A 17,620-nucleotide genomic window follows, 5' to 3' on the forward strand; every position below is an offset into this window, starting at 1 on the left:
TCTTTAAAATGTATCTTTGGTGTTCTCTCTCCTGGACTCCCTGCATCTAACCAAGAGTTGCCCCGGATGCTATTGTGTACATGAGAAATGTTTTCCTATTGTCTTTTCTGTGCTTAAGAATGAACTCACCCAGTTTGCTCTGACCTGGATAATTTTACTGTAAATGGTTGTATTGGTTCATGATGCCAGCAACCTCCTTGCTTCTAACTGCATCCCAAGTAATGATTTCAAAACTTGTAAACCAACAGCATTGAAAGATCCTGATTTTCTATTGCCTGCATCTAGTTTTTATTTTCTTTTTTGTACTTGAATTATTTCCTTAAGCAATGTAAATTCTTTTTCTATTTCTTTGTTTTTCTATGAGATTATTCCCAGTGATCCTATATAATAATTTAAAATGTATTGACATAAATTACAATGGGGCTCTATTTTTTTAATATGTCCCATTACCATTGAGAATATAATTTGTCATAAATTATATATGGCCTCCCCATACCTAACTAAGGTCAACAAAAATAGATGCTGGGCCATTAGAATAAAACAGGAAAAAAATGGCAGCCTTCTTGAAGTAACGTGCTAAGTCTTCCCTGTCTCACAGGTGACAGAGAACAAAGCTCATGGGACACTAAAGCAGCAATCATGGTGGATTTTGTGCATTGTAAGCCCCAAGGCTTGCTATGCGTCCTTTCTGGTAGGCTCTGGTCTGGCTTCCAGCCACAAACTCTACCCATCCCCGCCACTGTTTATAGTAAAGGCACACGGGAGAAAGGAGCATTTCCACATACTTGACAGTTTAATTCTCTCCATTCATTAATTTAACACATACTTTTAGCGTCTACTAGAGTTCTATGTTCAGGAAGCACTCACTGGACTAGGCACAGAGTACCCCAGAACACAATGTCTATCAAAGGCCTATTTGTCAAAGATGTCCTCGGGGTACTTCTATTAAGACATAATAGATTCCTTTAAAAGTAGGGCTTAATGGGGAAATTTTAGCAAATTAGGGGTGTGGTCTTGAAGGGGATCATGGCCCCAGCCCCTCCTCGTGCTCCAGTGCTCCTTGCCTCGAGGTAAGCATTTTTAATCCACCATACGCGACAGGTATTCTTTGGCGTAGGCCCCAAAGCAATGGAATCAAATGGCTGTGGAATAGAACCTGTGAAACTGTGAGCCAAAATGAACCTTTCCTCTTTATAAGCTGGTCAACTCAGGCATTTGCTACTTTGAAAGGAAGGAGGTTACTGCAACCCCCAACTTCTGATCCTGACTGGCAATGTGAGTTTTCAGATCTGAATTGCATGGCAGAATATTACAATTGCCCACTGTTATTTTACCTCTCTGATAATTTTCCTTTTTGCATGAAAATCTACCTTTGCTTCTGTTTCAAATCTTCTACCCTCTACAGTGTAAAATTTTCATCTTCAATTCATTTATCATATCATGGGGAAATTAAGCCAAAATTTTTTTCTTAGTTAATCCAGAACAAAATGGTTTTCTCAAGACTTTTCAATATTTCACTCTTATTTACAAAACACTGAACACATTATAGGACTTGATCATGTCTAGCCTGTGCATTCTATAAATGGGCATGACACCCACTTAAAAGATTCCATGAGGATCAGAAGAAACGCTGGTGGAACACCCATGTGTGACTCACAGCATGCATCTCTCTGTAAGCCTTTCAATTGTCTTAATCACAGATTCTTCATTCATACATTTCTTCATTCAAAAATAAACATTTGTTGATGCTTAGATTGCAGAAGGTTGTTTTAAACTCTGAACATATCAACTGGACAAAAAGAACAGCGTACCTGGAAATTATACAGCTCTTTTCTAGTGGGAGGAAAAGGTAATGAATAAATAAAAAGAAAGCAGGCAGTGATAAATGATAAGATTAAAGTTAATCAGGAAGACAAGATAGGAAATGAATGTGGAGTGGGGAGTTGGCTTAACACTGAATAGCCAGAGACAGTCTGAAATAGCAGAGATTGCGCTGAGACCTAAATAACGAGGGGATAATTCAAGCAGGCATCTGAAAGAAGAACTGTGTAGCTAGAGGCAGTCAAGAATGGCATGGAGGGCTTCATGTGTGTAGGAGGAAGGAAAAAGGCTTGAGTCTGACCACTATGGGCCAAGGAGAGCCAGAGTGAGGAGCTTCTGTCATAGTCTCAGTGCAATGGAGAGTTCTTAGAGAAATTAAAGCAAAGGAGTGGGCCTGACCACCAAATCTGATTGGTATGGCTCTGAATGCCATCAGGAAGGAGAGTAACGGGAGTAGCAGAGGGAACACCATTTTGAAGCGATTTTAGTCATCCAGCTGTGAGATGGGCCATGCTGGACTAAATGGTAGTCACAGCATGGGAAGAAGTGAGCAGATACTTGTGTCCCTCTCAAAGGCCACAAGACAAAGCAGAGATTGTTAATGAGCAAGCATGTGGTTCACAATTTCAATAACTAGTAAACTTACTCCAAAATGGCTCTATTGCTAGCAAAACAACAGCACATCCCATTGTCCAACCTGGTAGCCCTGGAAGCCATTTCAGGATTCACCTCCAAACACAGCATAATGAGTTGAATTGTGTTCTCCTCGCTCCAGAATAATATATGCTTCAGTGCTTGCTTCTTGGAATGGGCTCCTGTTAGACCATTCCTTTACAGAGGTGATCGAGTTAGAATGAAACCCGTAGGGAAATCATGTTATTCAGAGAATATCCAGAGAAAGAGAGAGAGAGAGGCAGAACGTGAAGGTAGTGATCAGAGAAATGACATAGAAACTGAGGAACACGGCTCCCTGCAAACTACTGGCATCTGGGAGAAAGGCATGGAGTAGCCTCAAAAGTAATGGCCCAGGAGTATGACATCAATCTTAGCTTTCCATCCTCTGTTGTGCAAGCCACTCAATCTATGGGACCTTTGGTGTAGTTGTCCCTAGCAAATTCAGGCAGCCAGTGTCCCAGAAGGGCAGCCACCAATATCAACTTTGGTAGTTTCCTTTTCTGTATTCAAAAGACAAAATAGATTTCTAATAGAACTATATCAGCCATGGTGGGCCACCTCCCTAGGTGTTTTCAGTGTTTGAGACACTAAAATTTTGCTGCCAGCACGTGCCAAAAAGGAAAAGAGAGAGAGAGAGGAATAGAGAGAGGAAGGGAAGGAGGGAGGGAGGGAAGGAAGAACATTTGCATCAAAATTCTATGGGACATGTGGCTCTTGAGTAGAAATTGTGATACAAGATTCCATTTTAACCAAGAAGTAGAGGAGACAAAGCTGCAAACATCAGTAACACAACATGTCTAAGGAATGTGACCCTTGAGTGTCCTCACTCAGCACAGAAACACCTAGAGCAGCCTTCCCACCCAAGTGACATTCATGCCAAGAGCAACCTGGGCAGGAAGAGAGGGTCAGCTGGCCACCTTCTTTGTCCTTTGAGCAGCATCTCTTTCACATACCCCCAGAACAGAATTTCTATTTCCACCCCAGGTAATAATGTTCTCAAACAGCATGTATCTCCATGTGAGGGTGTAGCTGGTTGTAAGAGAATAAATAAGAGCCTTCTTTGGCTCCTCCAAAAGAAGACAAATGGCCCTGAGTTGCAAGATGTATCTGATCAGAGGGGAACCCAAGCATCTGGAAGAAGAAGGGGGGTGCAAATCATGTCTGTGTATGCTGAAATATGGCACGTAGCCTCTTGTTAGATAAGCCAGAGTCTCCATTGTGTTAAGGATGGGAAGATACCTAGGTCAAGAGACAAAGAAGCTCAGTATGGATCAAGCAGTGCCTGTTGGAAATGGAAAGAGACTGCTGTACTGGAGAAAGGGCAGAAGAGGTTGTGCTACCACAAAGGCAGGCTTCTGCAGTCAATGAACAGTGAACGAGCCATGTGCTACACCCATTGTCTCGTACTCGAATGAGTATCTGAAAGTGTTGAAAATTCCAATCTATCTTAGTTCAAGCTGATTCTATTCCAAAAGTGGAATTTGAGTCATACCTAACGATATATCCACACAGCCCCCTTGCAGGTTTGAGAGCAGATCAGTCACACTGCTGGGCAGGTGTATCTCTTTGTTCATCTCAGTCTTGCACACACTGCATGCTTACTATAGACATTTGCTCCTTCCTTTGATACGATGGATGGACTTAAAACCAATCAGAAACATACCTCAAGATGACAAAAATAGTTTTGCATTAAAAATAGAACCCCAACAGGCACACAGATAGACATTTAAACAAAAGGTAACAGAATCTTCTATTCTTCCAGCTAATTCATCCTGTTAATGCTGTCAGAAACATGTAACTATCTTACCACTAAATTCAAATCTTTGTTTCTAGCATAATGTGTTTCTGATCAACCTTGTCAACTTAAAAATAAAATAAAATAACCCTTTCTATTTATGCCATTGTAGTAAAGGATTCCCTTCTCCCATGCAGCATGTCCAGGATGAAAGTGGGTTGTTGCCATAGCAACAGAACACAAGGCAAAGAACTCTGAAAAGGGAGGTCTCTGCTCCCAAGGCCATAGCCACAAGAAAGCCTCAGGCCTCTTAGTGGTGGCAGCCAAGAAAAGCAACCTGCCATGACTTTATACTGTCAGGTGGCAGCCTGCTGTTAGCATAAGGTTCCCCAAAATTAATTATTTGCATAATTCTGGATCATACGCTCAATGGAAAATAAAAATTCACTCATGTATTCATTGCCATACTTCCTAGACAGATTTTTCTCTTTGAATAGCCTGGCACTAGATATTTTCCCAAACACCTAGCACACAGGTGCCTTGCTGCTAGAAGCTGCATAAAAGCTACATATTTAGCTACTTGCTGGTTTTCTTCTTCAGTCTGATATTGTTCAAGATTCTAGGGGCAAAACAACAGCAACAACAAACCCAGGTACTCTTGTTCGAAGTACTCATTGCGTGGTGAGGAGACCAATGTATGTAATAGCCACATACCCTTTCTTCCTGACCAAGGCCTCACAATGCTGAACATTCGGGAAAATAGTAAGCCACACGGGAGAAATACAGAAAAGGAGAGATATGGTGAATGAGTCCCACTGGATGAACAAAGAACTAGGGTTATGATTGGGGATCATCTGGTCAAGGAGACAGCACAGAGGAAGGCCTCACGGTGAAAGAAGCCCAACTCACACAGGGACAGCAGGAGTGCTTCTCTGGTGTTGAATCTGTAAGGCAGGCTGGGCGTGGTGGCACACCCCTTTAATCCCAGCACTCGGGAGGCAGAGGCAGGCGGATTTCTGAGTTCGAGGCCAGCCTGGTCTACAAAGTGAGTTAAAAAAAAAAAAAAGAATCTGTAAGGCAGAGAGGGAGGATGCTGAGCTCTAGGTGGAGAAGGGAAAAAGCAGGCTAAGATTTGGACAGGATATGGGCATCCCTTGTAGCCTTTTCTTTGGAGCCTGGAGCTGCAATTTCTGGGCAATGGAGGCAGAAAGATGGCAAAGTCTACTGCCCAGATGGCCTGTTATTAGCAGGAAGGAGAGATGCTGGATAGATACGGTTAGAATCAAGACTACCTGCCTAGAGCTGCCTCAGACACCTGGGCAAGAGACGTACAGGAGTGTGAATCCAAGCAGGGTAACCACAGTGGAAGGTGAGGACAGACTATCCAAACAATAGAGTCACACAGCATCTCAGAAGGCTCATCCTCCGGTCCTGAGACTACATCCTTCTCTCTGTACCAGTTTTAACACTTAGCACTTCACAGACTGAGATAGGGCTCAGAGGGTAAAGATGCTTGCTGCTAAGCTTGATAACCTAAGTTCCATTCCCAGTCCCATGTGGTAAAAGGAGAAAACTGACTTTTGCAAGTTGTCCTCTGACCTCTACATATACCCCATGGTACACCACACACCCACCCACCCACCCACCCACCCACACAATTAAGTGTAATTTAAAAAACTTTAAATGAAAAGTGTAGAGAAGGTAAGCCAAGCTCTGCCATGATCAACAAAGCTACCACTCCATCACATAGCTCAGACATTCACTGAGCCATTATAAACATCATGTTCAACCCTGGCAGCCGAGTTGATGGACAGGCAAACATATGCCTTTCTTGAATTTAGCACAGTACAGTTTTCTATCATTTGTGGTCGGGTGGGGGTGGGGCAGAAAAATAAAGGAGATCTTTTAGAAAGATTTCAAGCAATATCTCAATGTCAGCACAGAGTAGCAAGCAAAATAAAACTGATAAAGGCTCTTATGGAGACCGCGACAGGCTTCTCTGGTCCTCCTGGTCTGTCTCTCAGCAATATTAATTTTCAGTGCATTCCAGTGGGAAAAATTCGAATGTAGGGTGGGCTTCTTCCTCACAAGGGAAGAAGAAGCAGGCATGACCAGAAAGGAAACAGTGAAAGCCAAAAGGAGCCAAGCCAGAGAGCAGAGTCTGGCCCTTTCATTTCCCTGGTTTTATCATGTAAGCTTACTCTAATGAGGCCACTGTCTTGAAAGCAACCTGAGCAGATCTCATCTAGAAGGAGGAAGTAAAAGCCTGGGTAATTTTCCAGATAATTTCCTTAAAAGAAAAAAAAAAAAGCGACCTCTCTCTTCCCAGTTGTTTATAACTGATATAATACAGGAAGTCTCAATGCTTTTTAATGAGTTCCCAAACGCAAGTTCTGCTATTTAATTTTTTTTAAAGCTGCACTTGCCTAAAATATCTCAGTAATTCAAGTGGAAAGGGAGGCTTTTGCCTAAATTATGAAAATGACCTCAATTTATTCCATGTAGCTATGGAGAAGTAGGTACTGCTTGGTATCTGGGCAGCAGGAATCAATCCCTCCCCTCACAGGGTCTGGGACACGTAGGTTCCTGGGTGTTGCAGTGGGGTGGAGGGGAAACCCATGCGAAAGTTCAATACTGTATTCCTTTCTGCTTTTTCATGAGGAATGTGTGTGAGCCTCTCATTGACTCGTTCTGCATCTACCCAGTCTACAGCAAGCACCAGCTCCTTTCTGCCCTTACTACAGAGGTAGAGATACCGGACTTAACACTACTGACTGCAAAAAGTGGCTCTTGCTGGAGGATCAGCCCTGGAGCCGGCTTGTCTCTGTTGTTTACATGGAGGGATGACTGAGCAGTGGTGATGATGCAAAGAAACGGCCTTGTTGCTACTTCTCTTCCAACGCAGCATCTGTCCAGCTCTTTGCTGCTAGTCCTGTATCTGCCACCTTGAGCCTGTTGGCCACCAGTCAGCACTCTTTCCTTCCTCTTCCTTTTCCAGTGCCCCCGGGATAGAGGCATTGCCTCTTAGGCTTTACTTCAGTGGAAACCTTAGACTGCACTGAGGTCTGTGGGCTGAAGAGACAAACCCTGTCCTGCAACTGGAAACAGACCTAGAGTCTCTGCCTCTTAGAGGGGGCTCCCAGACAAAAGCTTCAAATCTGGGTGAGGATCAGAGGCAACTCCTTCTGGTGGGCATTCAGATTGCTACACTGCCCTCAGTAGTCAGAGGAACCATAAACAAAGATGCCCACAAGGCCACTCAGGCACCCAACTGGAGTGCATCCCTAGCCACAAGCCGCCTCTGCAGCAGGCATGGTGGAAGGCTTTCTCTTCTACATTTAAACACTTCTCAAAAGGAAGGGCCCCTTTCTGACATAATTCACAGGGATACGTGTGATTAGACATGATTTCCCAAAACATAAGAGCAGTCAGCAGGCTCTATCCCAAGCATGGTCTCTAAGTGGTTAAGGCAGGAAGAGAAAAACACAGGGAGGAGGGAGAGGGTGGGGGATGGAAAGCCAGGGCTCTGAAGTCTTTGTTTCTCTCCCATCTGGCTGGAAGCCAGAGGCGAAGATCTCCTTTGTCCACTGATCTGACAGTCATCCTGTGTTACCACTCGACAAAATCAAAGTACGGTGCTTTCACAGGTTTATGTCCGTCGCTCCAGAGGCTCCTGGGAAATCTGCGGTCCTGCGCCCGATGGCAGTAGGGTTCTGGGCTGCGTTTCTGCTTTCAAGGTCACAATACAAATTAAGAGGGCTCCACTTTCTCCAAGAGATTCTGTCATTGTTAGCATTCTCCTGGTCCTCCATGGGGACCCAAAGCATGCGCTCTGTGGCTTTAAGGGAAGGGAGAGCTCTCTTCCCAGCCCTCCCCATCAGGTCTCTACGGTTAGACTTTAGCATGTAAACTTCCAGGTCATAAATAATTCAAAAGATATGAAGACAATTTTCTTCCTTCTCCATCTATCCTACATACAGCATCTCCTCTTCCTTCCTGGCTTCTAACTAACGCTAATGTAATCAACTGGCAGTAGGCAGCCCTGGTGCTGACTCACGCCAGGCCTGGACCTTGCGCATTCTCAGACTCTGCCATCCCGTTTGGAAATGAATGATCAAGAAACCCGGTCCTGATCTGCCTACCTCTCTTCTTTTGATGTCCCTGTTTCTTCTTCCTTCTCCCCCGCCCCGCCCTGCCCCCTCCCATGGATACCATGTCACCTAACTGAGTGGCTCTCATGGCAGCTAGCCACCTGCAACAGTTTCAGTTACAACTGTGCCAGAGATATTTGGGCACTTCCCGTGGTCCTGAGGGCAGCTCCTGAGGTAAATCCTGAGTGCACAGGGAAGAGAGAAGAAAGAATATGCTAAGAATGGGAAGAGGAATGAGACAGATCAGGCCCCTTGTTACTCAAGCTCAGAACTTGACTCTTCAGTCAGGCTTCATGTGTATTGGGAAACCTGACAGTGTTAAAGTCAGGAAGAACAGCTCTTCTTCCCAAACCAGTGAGCATCTAGGACACTTAGCCCCCTGAGACAACAGTACATGGAGGGTGGAAAGAAGGCAGGAGACACAGGTACAAGGGCAAGGGCTAAAGGGGATAGAACAAAAAGCTATATATTCTCAAAGAAAGGACCATGATGTATAAGAACACATGGCAAGTCTAGGGAGCCCCGTGGCCTGTTTCCTCTACCTTCTGCTCTTTCCATTTAGCTGTAAATATCTATCTTATGTAGAAGCATTCTCTATCCCAACCCCAGAGGGATTCCTTTAAAATTTTCACGATCATCATCCTCCAAATATTAGTTTAGCTCTAATGTATAGGGTCCTCTGTGAGGAAATAGATCGTTTACCCTTCTCATCTCCAAATGCTTGTAAAGAAAACACTTACAATATCCCTGCACTGTCCTGTCCATTATTTTTGTTTGCTTTCTTCTCCTAAACACCAGTAAAGTACACGGACGGATAACATTAAGCATGTTCTAGAAAGAGGCTGAGCTCTCAGAAAGGGCTGGTGGCTAACACACTGACCCTTACATCTACCTGTTCCCAGGAAGGGAGAGGCACACACGGTAGGTCCATCTGCATGGACATTAGGCTTGTGGTTTAGTAAAAAGATAAAACCACAAAGTATCAGAAGTTTGGGGAGGGGCTCCTTGGTCTTGAGTTCAATGAACTACTTTGTTTGCCTGTACACCTACCCCCAGCCCTACAACCTCCATGTTGGATTGTAAATTGCTCTCCTACCCTGGAAGTTTTTTTGTTCTCCACAAGACTAAGGATGGGAGTTTACAGAGACCAAACGCTCTGATCACAAACCTACATTGGCTTTTAAAGACAACCTGTTAGAGCCACCTCTGTTTTGTCATCTCCCCCACCAGGGGCTTCTTTCTGCTAAGGGTGTTTCTCGAGAACAGCCGAGGTGTACTGGTTCCTCTGAGTTCTATTTCCAGGTAGGGTATGTGTGTATTAGACTAACTGCATTGTTTTGTGACTCTCTTTGATGACAAAGAAGACATGTACATGGGTGGCAGCACATCCTCTTTGGACCACTGAGAAGGCACCATGGACTTCCTCCAGGAAGATGAGAACAGCATGAGATAAGCCCCCTGTCCCTGAGCATCCTTAGATCATGTTCTGTACTTCTTCTTCCTGATTTATAATTCTACAACCAAGGGGTCATTGGAGTGCCGGGAAAGAATCATCTACACAGCACACAGCATTCTAACAGTTCTTACTTCACTGCCAAGAATGGAAGGCGTGGTTCCCTTTGTCCTTATTTGACCAGAAGGCAAGGCATGGAATGCTGCCGCAGTGCCTGTGCTGGAAACTCCCCAAATAAGCCTACAGCCCGGTATGGCCTCTTGGCTAAACGTTTGCACAGTTACTCAAATGAAGCAGCAGGCATGAGTCAGGAGGGAGAAATAACCTCAAGAAGGGAGTGGGGGAGGGGCAGGGAGGTTTAGGCTACCCAGGGCTGGGAGATGGTACTTTACAGAGAGCAATGCACAGCAGAGGCTCCAGGGACAGACTGTGAGCCCTCCCCCTACGCTGCGCCACCTGCCAGAGCCATTTGCAAAGCAGCTTGTAAGAGCAGCTAAGGGAAGGAGCCACTTGTCCATCCTCTGTGCGAGAGGCCAACAAGGACTTTAAGCATTGCTGAGAGGAGCAATAAAAAGACATTAAATATTTTATCTGTTTTGAACACTCACAATTGGAACCAAGGTTATACACAAGCTGTGAACCTAAAGCTCTGGGGTAGCACTGACTCAGCAAGGTTGGATCCAGCGGGAACGTGAAAAGATACGCTATTGAATTCCAGCGTTAAGTACCCAGTAAGAGCAGATCACCAGATCTATCTATCCTTGCCTTGCAGAGATGGGGTGCCGGCAGCTGGTGGCCACAGATTATTAAGCGTTTATGGCATGCTTCATTTTCTCTGGGAGGGAAAATAAAGATCCCCTTCCGGCTGCCCGTGCTATGCTCCAAGGGGCTTAAAGGAAAGTACAGTTGTCTTTTGAAAGGTGCTTCACTTCAAGTTTACAAAGGGTTGGTTCCAGCTCATCCCCACCCCACATGCAGATACCAAAGTCTTCAGAAGGCTTAAATCCATGATGCTAAAGGGCACTGTATCTGTACTGACCCAAGTCTGCTTTACAGTCTGTCTAGATTGTTTGTAATACCTGCTCTAACGTAAACGGTGGACAAATAGATGCCAGACTGAATTGTTCAGGGGACAATGACAAGAAAAAGTCTGTATCAGTCTGGTTCAGTTGGAATATTTTTTCTGAGCGTTTTGATTGGTAGTTGTTTGAGCCTAAAAATAAATAAATAAATAAAAGGCAGTTCCACAGATATGGAGATCCATGCTGAATAGATGAACTCTCTCCCTCTCTCCCTCCCTCCTTCCTTCCCTCCCTCCCTCCCTCCCTCCTTCCCTCTCTCCCTCCCTCCCTCCCTCCTTCCCTCTCTCCCTCCCTCCCTCCCTCCCTCCTTCCCTCCCTCCCTCTCTCCTAAAGTTCAGACCTCCCCAGATGCCATACTTCTTCATTGTTTTGTTGTCTTCCTCTTGCTTATTCTGAATATTGGCATTCATCAACTCCACTGCCTTAGAGAAATGCTAGAAACAGCAGCTTAAACAACAAAACTTAATTTTCTGAAAACTGGAAGTTTGAAATCCAGGCACCACTTCCATGGGCCCCTTTGAAGGCCTTGCTCTGGCATTGCAATGGGCAACTTCCTCTGGTGTATCCCTATCTTTTCTCTATGTTATCCTATCTCTTATGGAACACTATTCACAGTGATTTTATCATAATCACCTCTTTACAGACCTTATTTCAAAAACCAGTCCATCCAAGGGTACTATGGGCTATGATTAAAGGTCTCAATTCAGTCCATGGCAGTTATGATTTCTATGCATGTACAAATGATGCTAGGCTTTGTCTGCAAGACTTTTGGCAAACACAGGAACATACAAGATCTGCCCTATTGTGCCTACTGACTCACGGGTACCATCATCTCCTCTGAAAGGTAAAGCCAAAATACACAGGTCATTTTGAGCGCAAAAGCAAAAAGAGAGAAGAGGCATTCAGTATAATAGTCTGGGGAAGCAATCTCTGGTGAAGGAAAGAGGGCAGTTAGAACAAGGACTCTGTCTACCTCTGTCCATGCTGTGTCTGGTCCCTGTCACCATATTCTCTCATTTGGTGGCCTAGCCCTTTGTACAAAAGTGGCTGATGCTGACTGCCTCTCTTGCTGCCTCATGTAAGCAGCCTGTTTTGATAACTGGAGGAGTTGCCCCCTGTTTTCAATAGAGGTGGAGTTCGGTACTGGACCACATCAGGTTTCAAGTGAATTCAGGTCACAGCCTCCTTCCTGAGTCACTTTCTCTGCCTTTCCCCAAGTGGCCTGGTCATTTCAGAGGGTCATATTACCACTGCCCAAGACAAGAGTCCCTTCAAGCAGAAGTGTGGTCTTTCCCTTAATCCCCAAAGCATCTGCCCATCCCAGCCAGCCCCACCCCCACAGCCTCCCTATCCAAGGACAATGATACTGTGACCTCTCAGGGTGACTGTGGCTTCATAAGAACAGGATAGTTAAAGTGTAGAGTCAAGAAAGGGCACTCCTGTGACATTTGTTATGCTTTTTAAAAATACCATTTAGACTCTTCTGCACTAAGCCCATGTTTCACATCTTATTTTGAAATGCTCCTCTGAGTCCAGCATGCGGGAGGCATGACAAATTTGGCATTTCAATCCATATGTCCACTTAAATTCCAGGAATACACATAGATTAGGGTCATGGAGCACCTTCTGGTAAGTGGAGTCAGAGGCACAAATCTATTCTGACGCACACACAGGGAAACGAGGGAAATTAACAAGAATGGAGCAGGAAAGATAGCTCTCATTTATCTTCTTTTTATTTCACAATTCAAGCCTACATTTTTTAGAGATTTTTTAAATAAGGTTTTATAAGAAATTCTTAATCAAACAAGATTAGGAGTCGAACAATGAATTAGTACTATTTACTCACAATACACAGGGTAAAGAGCAGTATATGGAGAAATAAACGTATAAATCTCTGTTATCCAGGATCACACAGAGTAAAGAGACCTAGGCACACAATACGATGATTAACAATGAGAAAAAGGAAATCTGGGCAGTTGCAGCTGAGAAGCGTAGAAATTTCACACCTCTGGGTTTCACCTTGTGGATGGATGGTCACCTCATGAAAAGAGCCATGGAGGAGATTTCATTTGAGCTTAGACTAGAGTCTTAAAAGCAGTATAGTTTCACTGAAGGTGCCTGAGCAAGGGCACTGGAGTAGGCGGGAAGCCAGGCTAGGAAACAAACTGGCAGAGCCTGGCTGTGGCTATGGCCCAGGTACTAGCCAATTTACTCCTCAACTGAGGTTTGGCAGCGATGTACAGAGGAAGAGCAGAGGAGGCAGAAGATGAAAAGAGTGAGTGAGATTGATCTTCTCACACTGGGTGAGACAGAGAACAGAGACCAAGGTCCTGAAGCTACAGGCTTCCCAGCCCAAAGATCTCTTAACTCCCTTCTCCTCCTCTAGTCCCCTAGAGACAGCACACAAGGCTTTCTCATGGAAATCCTAGGTCATCCCAAGAATGTAGCCCTGACCTCTGAACTCATGAGGAAGAATATTAATCATTTGTGACCAGTTGTCAACCAAAAATCCTCACAGCTCTCTGGCTTTGGGTCACCCATTTGCCATCAACCCCAAAGCAACTCCATTGTGGTTATGTGTAAATATATATGATCAACTGTAACTTGATATTTTAGGCTTCAGGTCATAGACCTCTGTTCCCTTCTGGATTTTGTAGTTGTCTATAAACATCCTTTGTCTACCCTCCTCCATTTCAACAGCCCTTACTTCTCTTTGTGTATTATCTATGATCCCAGGGATCACGTGGTATGGTCTAGGTTAGACATGCAAAACACTTCATCCACCTGTCCTTGTTGATATGACAGATATCTCTAAACTTAGCAGTTACATAAAACAGTCTCCTTTTTTTATTTAAACTAGTTCTAGCTTGGTATCTGACATTTGCACATAAACAGTGTCTGAAACAGTCTTTTTGTGTGTTACTGTGTACATGACCATACTACTCCCTACTCTGGTGTGAACTGGCTATTGGATCCTTGCCTTCCAAGTCCAGTATATTCAGAAGGAAGAGCTTGATCAAGGCACTACATCTTTCTGGACTTGGATTTCCTTATGGGTAATTGTTCTGCCCAATCCCTAACCATCTTTCCAGCCTTACCAATTCTGATTCTAAGTCATCACTATATTTTGAATTAGGAATCTTGAGAATCTGTCTCATGAACTACCCGACACACAGTCATTCCACTTCCTTTTCCTAACACCATAATATGGCCCTTGAATACCAGGTAGACAGCCACTTCCAGCAAGACTGAGGCATTAATCATGGTTCTATGTCATTGAACATATGTAGACATGAACTAAGAATAGCATTAACAGAAACAGCAACTCTTTTCTTGGTGATGTGGGAAGAAAGGTTCTTGGGAAGAGTGAGGAAGACGAGGGGTTGGGTAGGAAGCAAGGTCACTCACAGGTTTATTGAACTAGGATAAGTAGGAGATAACCCCCACAGAAATGTCTAACTGGTAGATTCTATAGCAGAGGGGGAAGTCTCAAACTTTAGCAAGCATGGAAACAGTCCAATGACCTTGATGTAGTTGAAGACAGGCACAAGCCAAGAACTGGAGGGAAAAACTGCTTAAAAAGAAACACACTGGCAGAGCAGTGACAGAGGAGAGCTTAAACTAGGGGTCAAGGGATGTACCTAGGAATGGAGAGACACCAGGATTTAAACAAGATAAATAGATGGCTCAGGGGTTAATGAAGTGCACTTACTGCTCCTGTAGAGTACCTAGGTTCAGTTCCCAGCACCCTGTGGCTCACAAACTCCAATAATTCCAGTTCCAGGACATCTGATGCTGTCTTCTGGACTATATGTGCACTGCAGGAAAGTGGTAACTATAAACACACATACATGCAGGCAAAACTCCCACACATAATAATAATAATAATAATAATAATAATAATAATAATAATAATAATAAATTGTTGTGGGTTTTTTTCAAAAGGTAAAGGAGAAAGCAGAGAATGACCAACTTCCTGAACTACTGCACATGCTTTGTTAGTGGTGACTGTTAGGGACGAAAGAGAAGATACAGTCTAGGAGAAGGGTCCCTCTGCCTTTGTGTCCTTGGCAGCTTTCCCACTGTCTAAGGAGTGGGCAACAGAATGCCATGAGGCCCAGTTCAGCCACAGTCTAGATTGTGCCCACATAATAAGGATGAATCCTGATCTTACTATATTGGAGACTGTAGTGGACACTTTGGTACCTTTTCTGAATTCAACCACAGGACTACCCTCCTCAGCTCTCCTACCAGCGTCTTTGCCTTGTTCAGGATTTCCCTAATTCTATAAAAGCCTCCTAGGCAAGATCAGACAGAGTGTGGAATTCACATGCTTTTCCCCTAACTTTCAGCCACTGAGAGCTAACGGACTCATTCCCTGGCCCCTTTCTGTTTGCCAGTAGCAGAGATTTCAATACATCAACGTTGTTGGCTTTTTCTCCTTCCTGGCCTTGATATGCCTGCGCCTTTACTCCTGCTGCCTAGGGGTGTCTCCTATGAAGTCATCTATCCAGACTCAGTGCTTGACTGAGACTTAGTGCTCAGAAGAAGCAGACCAGACCCAAAGAAGCCACATTCTGTAGCGGGTTGGTGGTTGCGGTAAACCAGTATTAGCAGAAACATGAGTATACATATGCCTTTAAAGTCCCAAAAGGCTAAATAAGTACAACAGATCTCTGCTCTTCTCTGTAATGACTAAAGTAAGCTGTATCCTACAGGACAAATGGAGATGCTGCTCTGGATAGTATCCAAAGCTCGTGGTCATAAATTCCTCTTGGCAGGGCGGACATGCAGTGCCTGTTCTTAGGACTTTGAGTTGGAAACACAAACAAGCACAAACGGCAACCACATCACAGTAGAATCACACCTCCCCTTCGGAGAGTCACTTTTCCTGGTTCAGAGGCCGCCATCTGGGAGCCTTTGACTGTATAAAGCCCAAGAAATGTGGGCTGTTTTCTTCACTATTGGATTCTCTGCGTCGCTAAGTCTCTCACTCAGTTGTGCTTGTAGCTAGCCCCTGAAGGCCTCAGAGCCCACACCTAGAGCTCCAATATAGTTGTAAGAAAGGTCAGTCCACTCCTCTAGAGAACCTCTAGCTATGGTACCTAATTCCTAATTCCCCATCTTTAGTCTGTCTTGAACTTCTCTAAGGTTTTCCAACTGATCACCTCCTTAGACCTAAAATGACTGTTTATTTTCAATACTGTACTGATTGTACCCTAGAGGGAAAAGCAGTCTTTGGGAGTTTAGGCAAAGCTATCCAAACTTGGATGAGACCCATTATGCTATTTCTTACCAAATAGGGCTACTGCAAGTAACTGGCTCTTCCAAAGTCTTGGAAAGTCAATAGAGGGCAAGGGAGTCAAAAGCCAGAAAAGGAAGACAAAATCAGGACCTATTTCTGTTCCCTGCATCCATCAGCACTAATCCTATCATGGAGCCCCATTGCAGGTCCTCTCTGGCCTTGTTTAGAACCTACTGTGCTGCTCAAGGTCTGCCCCTGTTCAAAACAGTTTCATATTTGCTCTCTCCTGTCTTCAAAGTATGTTTCCACACTTCAGTATGGATGGCTTCTAAAGTTTTCCTCTTGCCATGTGATAACCAGGCATCAATTACCTTTGTACAACAGACCCTCTCACTCTCAACTGTATTTTTGACTTCCTAAGTATTTACAGAATTAATTCTTTAATACTTCAATAAAGCAATTTGAATCCTTCCTTTAGCTAACTTCCCCCTGATAGAGGAGACTTAGACCTTGTCTCTATTCATTTACAGGATTATCCAAGGGTTTTTCTTAAAGAAAATAGAGTGGGCTGATATTACTTCAGCATTAATCGGCACCTAGGCTGTAGCCCTAACCTGGATTTGATGCATGGCTGCAATTTCATTTAACCATCACGATGACAAACACATCCTTTACCATCTATAAAGGTTGTCAAGCCTTAATATTAAAGGGGGATAAAGTAAAACTTGTGGCCCAACAAAGATGGCATCGCTATCACCCGGGTCTCATTTAAAGCTCAAGATTTTATAGCTGCCTTAAAGGAAAAATGGCCAGGCCAGGCAGCCTTACCCAAACATCCTCTCTCTCTCTCTCTCTCTCTCTCTCTCTCTCTCTCTCTCTCTCTCTCACTCTGTCTGTCTCTCTCTCTCTGTCTCTCTCTGTCTTTCTCTCTGTCTCTCTCTGTCTGTCTGTCTCTCTCTCATGCAGTGGTTCTTCAAATTCCAGTGTGAATAGAAATTAGAATACAGGGAGTTATATGTTTTATGGTTGATGCAAGAGCTCTTTAAGGGTAATTCTGAGTTTATATGATGTTCATGTTAGGTGTTGATTATGGGGCCTAAAAATATCATTCCTGAGATGGGTCTCTTCTATTGGAAAGCTTTCCTCAACTTGAATTCTGTCAGGAGAATAGAATGTTTATATTGCTGCAAAAATTTAATAGCACACTCTATCTTTCTCACTCCCTTTTTCTCTTTCTCCCTGGTCTTTCTACCTTTTAGGAAGAGAACTTGACCCCAAGACTTGGAATGGACAATTGAAAGCCACCCCTGACCCCTTCCCTACCCAGATCATAACTTAACAGCTCCACTGTTATAATCTGAAGAGACATCTGAAGCATCAAACTTGCCTTTCTCACCCGCCAACCAGGTACATTGGATAGCAAAGTCCAATCCCGTTCATTTCATTTCTAATCTTCAA

General features: G+C 44.1%; 1 long non-coding RNA gene across 1 annotated transcript in view; it reads left to right on the plus strand.

The window, feature by feature from the left end:
- Gm35880 overlaps window positions 1–17,620 on the plus strand; it is a 120,632-nt gene that overhangs the window by 94,609 nt on the left and 8,403 nt on the right. The window contains exon 2 of the long non-coding RNA XR_373464.4: window positions 17,422–17,569. This is a non-coding gene — a long non-coding RNA (predicted gene, 35880). The remainder of the gene's footprint in view (window positions 1–17,421; window positions 17,570–17,620) is intronic.

The sequence above is a fragment of the Mus musculus genome, chromosome 1, assembly GCF_000001635.26.
Source record: "Mus musculus strain C57BL/6J chromosome 1, GRCm38.p6 C57BL/6J".
NCBI lineage: Eukaryota > Metazoa > Chordata > Mammalia > Rodentia > Muridae > Mus > Mus musculus.